This window comes from Quercus robur, chromosome 7, assembly GCF_932294415.1.
Source record: "Quercus robur chromosome 7, dhQueRobu3.1, whole genome shotgun sequence".
In the NCBI taxonomy this organism is placed as follows: Eukaryota; Viridiplantae; Streptophyta; class Magnoliopsida; order Fagales; family Fagaceae; genus Quercus; species Quercus robur.
Window position 1 is genome coordinate 757656 of NC_065540.1, and position 11173 is coordinate 768828.

Here is an 11173-nt window from a genome sequence, read left to right on the forward strand (position 1 = left end):
AGGCCTTACATGGTCCTCGGACTCAAGCCTATGGGGAAACTAGACACACTGAATACAAAGCCCAAGTGCTAGACAGAACCAAGGTCTTGCATGGTCCTCGGACTCAAGGCTATAGGGAAACTAGACACGCTGAAAATAAAGCCCAAGTGCTAAACAGAATCAAGGCCTTGCATGGTCCTCGGACTCAAGCCTATGGGGAAACTAGACACGCTGAAAACAAAGCCTAAGTGCTAGACGGAACCAAGGTATTGCATGGTCCTTGGACCATATACCTAAAACAAGTTAAAGCTACGAATATCATCGTAAACTAGGGAAAGGACCCTAATGCCCAGCGACCCCTTCGGACAGTTTATTTCAGATTGCACATCTTTAGGTGGTTACTCTGTTCGCAATACGAAACATGCGGCTGTTATCCCGGTTAGTCTTGTATGGTTAACTTATTTAAAATCGGCACTGTTGTGCTCGTCGATTTCGATAAATAACTCTACCGACGAGGTCATCGGTTCTAAATACAGTTCAAAAGAAAAACACCAGTACATCCATTCACACGATAATTATTGCAAAAGAAGAAATGATACGTAAAATGTGATAAAATCATCTTTTGTTAGATAAAGAGATGGTACAATATACATAAAGGGGCTTAAACAAGCCTGAAATCATAAGCTAACTAAAAATAAAAAATTATAACGTAAAAAATACACGGGGACGATAGATCCTTCAATTCTGCTCTAACAACGACTAGGCAAGTTTGGGTGGCACCAGTGATGGAAGAGAAGAAGAAGTAGAGGCACCTGGGTGGCGCTAGTGATGGAAGAGAAGAAGAAGCGAAGGCACCCGGGTGGTGCCAGTGATGGAAGAGAGGAAGAAGCGGGGATGCCAAATCCCCGTACCAGCTCTGACAGCAATCGAGCAAGTATCATATTAGCAACAATTGAGTGAGAGCGGATGGTACCGGCGATGGGAAATCTCAGTGCTGTTGCACCAAATATCTGATGCGACATCCACCTGCTTTGAATTTTGGCTGAAGGAAGAAGAGGCTCATTTATTGACCTATAGAGGAGAAGGAAGGCCTTGAGCCTTTGTCTCCCTTGTCTTGATCGGGCCATTCTGAGTCTTGGAGATACCCAAGGCTTCTGAAGAGAGTTTTGTTCCTTCACCCTCATCCTAACCATGATCATTTCACTCCCAGAATCTCAATCACTCTCATAGTAGGGACTTTGGGAACGTTTGAGGAGTTAGAAATCTGAAAACTCAAGACTCTACAAATAAAGATGGACTATCTCCCACTGCGCGTCTTATATAGGGGACGAATCTAGAGGCAATCAATTTGCTCCGAAACCCAAGGAAGGAATTACAAACAAGATTAATCTCGCTCGAATTCCAAAGTAGTCTTCAGCCGTTGGATTTATATCACCTCGTGAAAGAGCCCTAATTAAAGCGCGCCTCATGTACCGAAACAACAGGGATGTGGCTGAGATAGATTAAAAGAATGTCTCATAGCCGAGAACGCGCCTCGAGCAAACGAAGAGCCTCTGGCATTAATGGAAGGCAAGACTTGGGAAACCGTGACAGAGGCCCGATGTCACCAAAACCCTCATGTCCGTCCGAGAAGCCGAACAACAAGATTTTGAGGGGCTATTGTGGGGGGTAAAAGACTAATAAGCCCATTTCAATATCTATACTGGGCCAAGGGCCCAGCCCATGGAAAAACCCCTCCTCGGCCATGGAAAAATCCTCCTCGGATGGATATGGCCGAGGGCAAAAGAGGTAACAGACCACCGGTAGCGAGACTCCAGATCGTTCCACAGGGCAGGGAAAGCACGAAAGTAGAGAAAGACAACAGATAGAACGGAAGCATCTAAGGGAAGGCTGTCTTTATTGCATTCAGTGCCTTGTGCCTGACACAGCCATACTTCTCTGTCCTTACAACCTCTCCCAACAACTAGAAGTAGGGGCTAATGGGACAAGTACCTACCCTAGGGACCCCAGTCAAGAGGAAGAAAATGGCTATAAAAAGGGGAGTAAAGAGAAACAAAAAGGGGGTAGACCACCAACACACCAGAAGCACCAGAAAAAGCTCATCGGATCTTGCCGAAGACTAATTCTCCCCGTTAAACTTGGCCTATGGGGAATACCTTGATGGTCGTCATTCACACACCAAAACCCAGCTCTTTGGCCCACTCTCTACAAATTCATTGTATTGGGCTCACTAGTCTAAGGTTCCATGCATCTTGGACCTGACCTGAAAAAACGTGACCCTACAATAAAAATTAAAGATATTAAAAAAAATTGATAGATCAAATAAAAAGTTAAGGTTATAATAAAAAAATTATTTTAATATAAATAGTTAAACATGAATCTCAAAATTATTGAGTTTTTTTTTTTTATATATATATAATTATTTATTAATATATATAAAATCTAAAACATTTAACTTTTAGTTGATCTTACAATATTTTTTTGCTGAAGTTTTTTTTTTTAGAAGAATTCCACGTAAGTTTTGGACCTTATAATTCTACACATCATTATTTTAATATATGCTTCCTAATTGAATTTAAATTTCATTTTATATTTAAACCCTCAAATAGATTTGAAAAATTATATTTTCTTTCAATAGTAGAATATGTAATTCTATACATATATATATATATATATATATATATACAAAAACAATTATGATAAATGCCTACTTGTAGAATATTTAGATCAATATACAAGCACAATTATAATAGCAATATTATTAATAACTATCATAATTATTAATTTCACATTTGGAAAAAAAAAAAAAAAAAAAAGATAAAAATTAAGTCATATTAAAACTTCTTCGTGCACTAGGAAAAAAAAAAAAAAACTTCATGTAAACTCTAATTCAGTCCTCCATAATAATTATTTTGTTGAAACAAGTTAAGAAAAGTAGGTTTTTTATGAAGATTTTTATTTATCTTTTTTACTTTTTTTGATAGCTAAGATTTTCATTTTATCTTGTCAGGAGCAAAATGGATATATCGGATACAACCAAGGCTAGATTATTTTTAAAGTAAGATTAGAACTTATATGTCGTTCAGCTAATTTTATTCTTTTTTAGCTAAATGTTAAGCTAATTAATGTTTTTGTAGTCTTATGGTGTTTATCTTCTATTTAAAACAAAACAAAAAAACAAAAACAAAAAGACAGACAAAAAAAGATGTGAAATTGTCAAATTGGATCCACAATAAAAATCAAATTTGTGAAGATTTACTGAATAAGAAACTAAAGATATTTTTGGTTTGTTAAAAAAATAATGCTATTTTAAGGTTTTTTTTTTTTTTTTAAAATGTTGTGGTTTAAGTTTTTGTTGAGGACCAAAAATTTTACATGATACCCATTCCGTGAAAAATAAGGAAAGATCATGGCCTTAACAAAATAAGGCCTAATTCATGAAGTTAAGAAGGATCATGAAGGCCCAAAGTTCCAAAAAGAAGGAAAAATAAAGAAATAATAATGATAATAATAAAAGAAGCTAGAAGAAGATATCAGTCAGGCCAAAGAACATGCAACAAGAAGAAGGATCTTAGTCGGGCTAGAGGATATGTAGCAAGAAGAACCAATATCAAGCCTCTAGGATCTTGATGTGTCCTTTTGAAGCCTTGAGAAGAGGACGTTGGCTGACATATGGGAAAGCCAAGGTGTATGTTCAGATTTTCAGCAAAAAACCATTAAAAAAATCCAGTAAAATCAGGTATTATCTTGTAACCCATGGTCTAAGCCCATGGGATCCCGAGTGGATAGTAAAGGAGAAGTGGTTTGGTCGGTATGGGAGTGATTTCTGGTGAAAAGAGGATCCCTAAAGTTTCCATTGGTTCATATATTTGCTTGGAATGCATGAACCAATGGAAAACTCAATTCCCCATGTGCATGACACCTCCCCACAATTTCCTCTCAATTGTCATTTTCAATTAAAGCTGTCAAATATTGCATTGAGCAATTCACCCACTCTTTTGACTTTTCAATAGGGAATCTTCCATCTGTAGCTAAAGCCAAATGCCTCTTTTGAGTTATAATTGCCTAATTAAGCTACCTCTACCCAATGCACTTTTTCAAATTCCAAAGGGCATGGTTTTATCTAGCAGATCAGGAACGTCCTCGCCTAGGGTACCAGACCATGTCCACTATAAGCGGAACACTAAGGCATAGCAAGGGGGGATTCAAATGGGAGGAAAAATGGGAGAGTTCAGAAGTTTAAAAATATAATTCTTAAAGTTTTAAGAGCCCAGCAAGGGAGAGGGAGGAGAAAATGAACAAAATAAGAGAGCCAATGTGGAGGAATTCGTCCCATATCCTTGAAATCATTCAAAATATCACTTAACTTCCAAATAAACATATGCCAAAACATACACACATCCGATATCCTTGTATAGTGTGTTCTTATGCAGGACCTATAGAGGTAAAGGGAAAGGGCAAAACTCCATCGCATAATAAACGCGGAGAAAGATCTTATAGTTCAAAGAATCAACATTCTAGGTTCCATGGATTACAAGCCTAGTACCCCTGAGAACCATGACATCCCGTTCGGGGTACCACAACATCACGCTAGGGGAACCAAATAAAGGAACTCTTTTAAATGTTCACACAAAAAAAGATAAGTCTTAAATATTCTATTTCAATCTCCTTATTATGTGAATATTATGAATAATTATTTTACTTATTTCATAAGAGTAAAGGGTCATTTTATGACACTAAAACACTTACAATGGTACATTATTGCTTAGGAGAAAATCGCATTTTTGTCTTGAGGAGTTTTATGTAACTTGCGCACAAACCGGTTCATATGATGACCCCAATAGGTTGCGGAGAACCAGACCTTGTCCAACCATCCATACTTGGAGGCCCAAGATCCCTTGTCATCAATGGACTTGGGTATTTTCCAGAAAAGGAACCCCCACAGTTTTAATAATAGAATTGAATAGCCAAAAGCCTTACAAGTTATAACTCAACTAAAAAAAAAAAACTAATTGTCACGTTTTGGTATTTTCAATTGATTTAGGTATATAAGATTTTAATCTTTCCTCCCCAGATATAACAATCTAACGATACAAGAAAAAATAATAGTCAAAAGGCTTATAACTAGTTAGCATTTTTTGGTATTTTCTATAGAAGTATATAAAATTCAAATCTTCCCTCCTCTGTTGTAACTAAAAAAAAAAGACAAACAACCAAGCGAATAGTTTATCTTCTATTGGTAAAAAAACAGGACACCGAAAGATGGTTCCATAACAATACAAGACACGGCAACATGACACTAGTATGGATCTATTAAAAAATGGAAATCTGATTCCTTTTTTGAATTCTCAAACCGTATAATTCCAAGGATCAAAATATTTCATGATTTTCTACCTGTATATATATATATATATATATATATATATATATATATATATATATATATATATATTTCATTACCTCTTTTTTAATAAATATTGAAATTGACAATTTGACATGTATAAAAAAAAATGATGTCACTAACAAATAAAAATAAAAATAATAGGGAAATGTTAAGTTTAGGAGCTATTTTTAAAAACATTTTATTGGAAGAATAATAAGATAATAAATATTGTTGATAGCTTTTTATATTTCTCATGAAAGCGGTGTCAAAATTTTCATATTATAATTTATTAACAATTGTCCTAAAAGTATCTGTAGGGGCCGGGTTTGAGCACTATTTCTAAAGGATAAGTGAATTCAAACCCATCAAGCCCAATACAATAAATTTGTAGAAAGTGGGTAGAAGAATTGGGTTTTAATGAGTGTAACAACAATTGAAGATGATTTAAAGGATGAACAAGTAAAACACATATGGACTTGAACAAGCAATTCAATCCTCGGCGCTAGTCCGAGAAGCTTTCACTTATTATTTCTTAAGTGATAGTGGCAATGGTTACAAGGTTTAGTTCAGATTGTTGCAGTGTGTCTTCTGGTAAAATCTCCCATCCCCTTTTCTCAGAGCTCCTTCTTCATTATATACTACTTTCCTCTTTCATCTCCACCTAAACGTGCAAGTTAAATCTACCGTTGTTGGTATTTGTCACATCAACCTCCTCCCAAAGCTCTTAGGAAGTAGCTGTAAGTCTGAAAAGTCACTGCACAAGTATCATTTCCACATTAATGCAACTAGAGTGTTAGTTGTTGAGCATTTAATGTGGAGGCAGCAACTTTTCCTAGAACTGCTCTGCCGCCATGCTCTAATGTGTTTACTTGCTGTACTTATCTTTTTCTTTGGAGTGCTTTGGAAGATTGTCTTTGTCGGTAAATCTCTTTCCTTCTTCCTAGGCTTTAGTTAGCCAAGGATAGAGCTATCCTCGGCACGGTTTCCTAGGTTGCCATGATCACCTCTGTCTTCTTCATATGCGATTATGGGCCTCGGCATGGGCCTCAGGCCCAGTACAAAAGGTGGGTGTATATTATTGGACTCTATGACCCCACAGTATCCATTTACATGATCCAAAATAATATTACCCCAATAATAATTTTGAAGCAATATGTTGTGATTGGTGTACATTAAACTGATTGCCAATGTTGGGTGAAATTGTAAAAATGATACAATATTATACCGATCATAACTTTCCATCTCAAACAATTTTGAAAAAAAAATGGAAACTTATTTTTGTTTGGAATTATTTTTTTGTCCCAAATTGATTTGGAGGAAAATGCCCCAACCTACCATTAGTGATTCATTATACTTTTAGTCATGTAACTTATTTCATGAATCATGAGACTTGTTTAAATAATACTAATGTAAATATTTCTATATATAAGTTATTCGGATTGGGTTGGAAAAAATAATTACAAACTAGTTAAAATTAAAGGAAATTTTTTTAAATAATAAACATTGACTTATTTAAATAACGAGAAATGTTAACAGGCACAATAAGATACTTGTTAATGATAAATTATTGTGAAATCCAGTTAATAAAAAGTTTGTATGAACTGATGAGGGAGCTGAAAATATGACTAAAATGATAAATGGAACTCAAAAAATAAATTTATTGACTTTATGCCTTATCTATCTGGTAAAAAATCTTACATAAAACAGAAAGATTTCACATAAAACAATTTATTAACCGTCTTATACCCGATAACACTAACCTTCAATAATTAATGTAGAAAGTTATATAAGTCATCAGCGTGGGAGAAAATTATTCCTGATAAAAGAAAAAGTTTTTGTTTTTGTTTGACTAACTCTGACACTGACACTATTTGTGTTAATTGTTGAGTGTCAGTGAAATTGTGAAAATGAGAGGCTTTGAGTGTGGGATTTTATCCTTTGAAAATGTCGTTGCTTTTTTATCTTTGGGTTGAAATCTAGGCGAGGAGAGAAAACTTAGCTCTCCTTTAACTTTGGATGGAAAACGATCGAAGCAGATGAGAGTCATGAGACTCTCCCACAGCAACAGTCCCCCCAGTCCCTACCAACATGACTCATGAATATGACTTTTTGCCTAACTCACTTCGCACAAGCCATCTAGTAATCAAGTGGCTATAATAATTACCATGACACAAAAGTATTTGCAGTAGTCAGTGAGTTCCCTTGCGTCTGTATCATGGAATTGTCTGGGTCCAATTAAACCCTCTCATACAAAACCTTCTCTAATATTGAATGCAAACCTACACATCTTTTTACCCGTCTTTGAAACAAGTAGGACGAAAGGGATGGATGCAATTAACTATTCACTAAAAAAGCGAAAGCTTTGACATTAAGATGGAGGAAAATTATTCATAAACCTTGGGGGGAGAAGTGAGAACAAGAATGCAAACTAAAAAAAAAAAAACACTCCTTTTGAAGACCTCATTGCCAGGGCCATGGATAACTCTATTGGCAGATTTACTTCTTGGCTAATACACTAGTTCATCAAACTATCAAAGAACAACTTTTTTTTAATATGTTTTTGGGTTTGATTAAAAAAATTAAAAAAAGGTAGGGAGAATTTTCCAGCTATATTCCTATATTTTATACTTTATCATTTTAAAATTGTGTTTTTAACTTTTTATGACTAGTAGTTGGGTAATATTTAAGGGTGAGATAAATTGTTAAGTTTGTTACGTTAGTGATTGAATAAATTTTATTTAGTTGAAGTAGTAGATAGGGTGAATTAGTTTTTGAATTTGAATGTTATGTTTATTATGTAAAATCATATATATATATATATAATTATAATTATTAGATTTTTTTTTTTTTTTTTTTTTTTTGGAGAGAGTTATCCATACTATTTATAAGAGGGTTCTATTCTTTGGACTTTTATATGATTCAGAAATAGCTCTAAACTTTATGTTTAACATGAAAAAAATTTGAGGACAATCCAGTAAAAATATATCTCCAATTCCACTTAAAATGCTTACAATATAAGACACTTTTCTACTAATCCATGTTTTCAAAACAAATTTATCTAAAATTAAAAAGAAAAGCAAAATTATGACACTAGACAAAAAAATAAAAAAGCCTTATTGCATGTGCAAAGAATGTGTGATGAGACTAGTATTTATATAACTTGATGTTCAACAATAAGGGAGAATAAAAAAAAAAAAAAATGGAATAAGAAGGGAGAATAAATCTTAATATTGAGTGAATTCACTTTAGAGTTTGGTTTCTACTTCCCTCTTATACTTTTGTCTAAGTGTTTCTTTAACTAGTTGAAGCAAAATTATATATATTTATATAATATATTAAAGTAAAAGTTTAACAAGTCTTAAGTTAACTATTCCTCAAGAATTTTGTAACTTAATGATATTACTCATTTCTTCCAATGAAAAAATATTTAGTTTAAACTCTTCCGCCAATGAAAAGTGAATCCTCTACGTTCATCTAATTTTTAAATATAATAATAAAAATGTCGTGTCTTTTCAAAAAAATTACATGAAGAGGTGGCAAATTGAGCAATGAGGCTCAATGGTGAATTTGATAACTAATTTTTTTAAAAAAAATTATAAATATTTTGCGTCAAAACAAACAAGACCTAACTATTGAGGAAAAACACAAAACAACTTGGGTAGTGGTCACTCTATTACCAGAGTGATCTAATCTCCGTTTGTTTTAACATTAACATTTTTGTAAAAAATAAATAATTTTTCAAAAAGTATTTTCTTCAAATTTATCTCATTTTCCTATGTTTAGTAGAGACTTTAAAGGAGTTAGAAAACTATTTCTTAATTTCTTTTATTTAACTTAGAGTGAGATAAGGAAGCTTTTACTCGGGGGTTGCTCTTGGACCAGTAAATATCGCTTATTTTGGTGTTTATCACTGTTTTTTGAAAATTTTAGCAAACAATAACTTTATCTCATGCCAAAATAAATAAAAGAAGTCAAGAAATAGTTTTACGCTGACTCTTTTTATTTATTTATTTATTTATTTTTGATATTACCAAAAATAAAAAAATGCAGAAAACTATATTCACCTTAAGAATTTCTATCCAATAAATGGAGAATTTCTATTTTAAATTATAATTAGCAAAAAAAAAAAAAAGAGTTATCTTTTAATTTTTTTGGGTTATATTTTTCTATACAACTACACATGCCATAACATTATATTTGAGTTGGATAAAAACAATCCAATAAGTTCAATATGAGTTGGATAATATGAAAGGAAAAGTTTAGTTGAACACTATCTACTGGAGGAGAAGTTCAAAATTTATATCTGTATGCAACTTTGTAATTCGTAAATTACTTCTTTTTTTTTTTAATAAATAAATGAAGATATATAATATTTTAAGGAGAATTAGTGGGAACAAACCCCATCCACCTTAAACAAACAAGACATGCACGTTTCCACTCTAGATGATTAATCTTTATTGTAAGACTTTCAGTTTCCATCATTCAAACTCAAAATTTTGAATTTTTGAGTGATGGAAACAATCATCTAAAACCAAGCCAAACACTTTGTCATCTGTAAGACCCACTTGTTTTGGATAATGGACCATGAAAACTAAGTGATATCACTCAGTTTTCATGCTATCCAAACAAGCTCTAAGATACCGATTAGTTTTTTAGTGTAAGTAAAGATTGAACCCTAAACTTTTTATTCAATAACAAGAAACTTTACCAGCTGAGTTAATTAAAACCCACTAAGATACTTAAAAACCCAAGAAAAACCCAAGAAACTACCGTATGAGCAATAGAATATTGTAATTAAATTACTTCAATATGCACAGATCGCGTCAGTTATGTATGTATTAAGATGTATAGAGAATTATTCAAATTTCAAACTAGAGAGCACATGATGCTTAAACTAGAGCACTCGATTTGCAGACATTTTATTTTCGGTCTCGAAATTTTGTTGTAAGAAGATGATCGTGCTCCATTGTAATACGATGAGCAAGCCCTTCTCATCATTATTTGGCATGAAAACTAGAATTCTTAACATAACATCATTTTTTTAATTAAAAAAAATGATTTTCATTATCTCCATCATTGTAGCTATTCTTTTGTTTGATGGGGAAGACAAGTACAGGGCCACCCATTTGCACTAATGGACTGAGCATTCGCTTGTATAACTTTTTGACTTGCTGTCACATAATTGAGCAATTGGATCTTGAAGAGGACCCTCCATAGAAATAAAATTTCATATATGTTTTTATTTCTATTTCAGCTTATTTTAACAAATAATTTTGATTTAATATCTATATCTATCTATATCTATATATATAAATTTCTAATCAAATGGGATTTTTGAGTAACTGGTGTTGACAAGATTCGAATCCTTATTTTAAGGACAAGAGACTTTATGATTAACTTCAAATACAATTAAGCAATTGGCTGCTAATAGAAACTTTAGAAATCTAAGAGTACAAGTTGTCAAACATTTCATCAATTCAACATCCATAATAATGGAGCCCAAACTTGATGTTTGAATTGAGTATAAAAAGCGTTTTATACTAGATCGGGGAATTGTGGGAATCTATATAATTACTTATAAAAAATTCCTTCAATTAAACAATTATGATGGGGGAGGATTATCTAAACTCACCAATATTCATTCTCTAGTTTGATTTCAGTACAAAATTCAAGTTGTACTACTCAAAAAATGAGGGAGATGAGTAAACGTTTAGTAGAAATGCAAGTTGTACTACTCGAAAGGAAAGCCAATGCTCCTAGCTATATGAACTTCGAGATTTGATGGATGCTCTGAAGCACATCTTTTCTTTT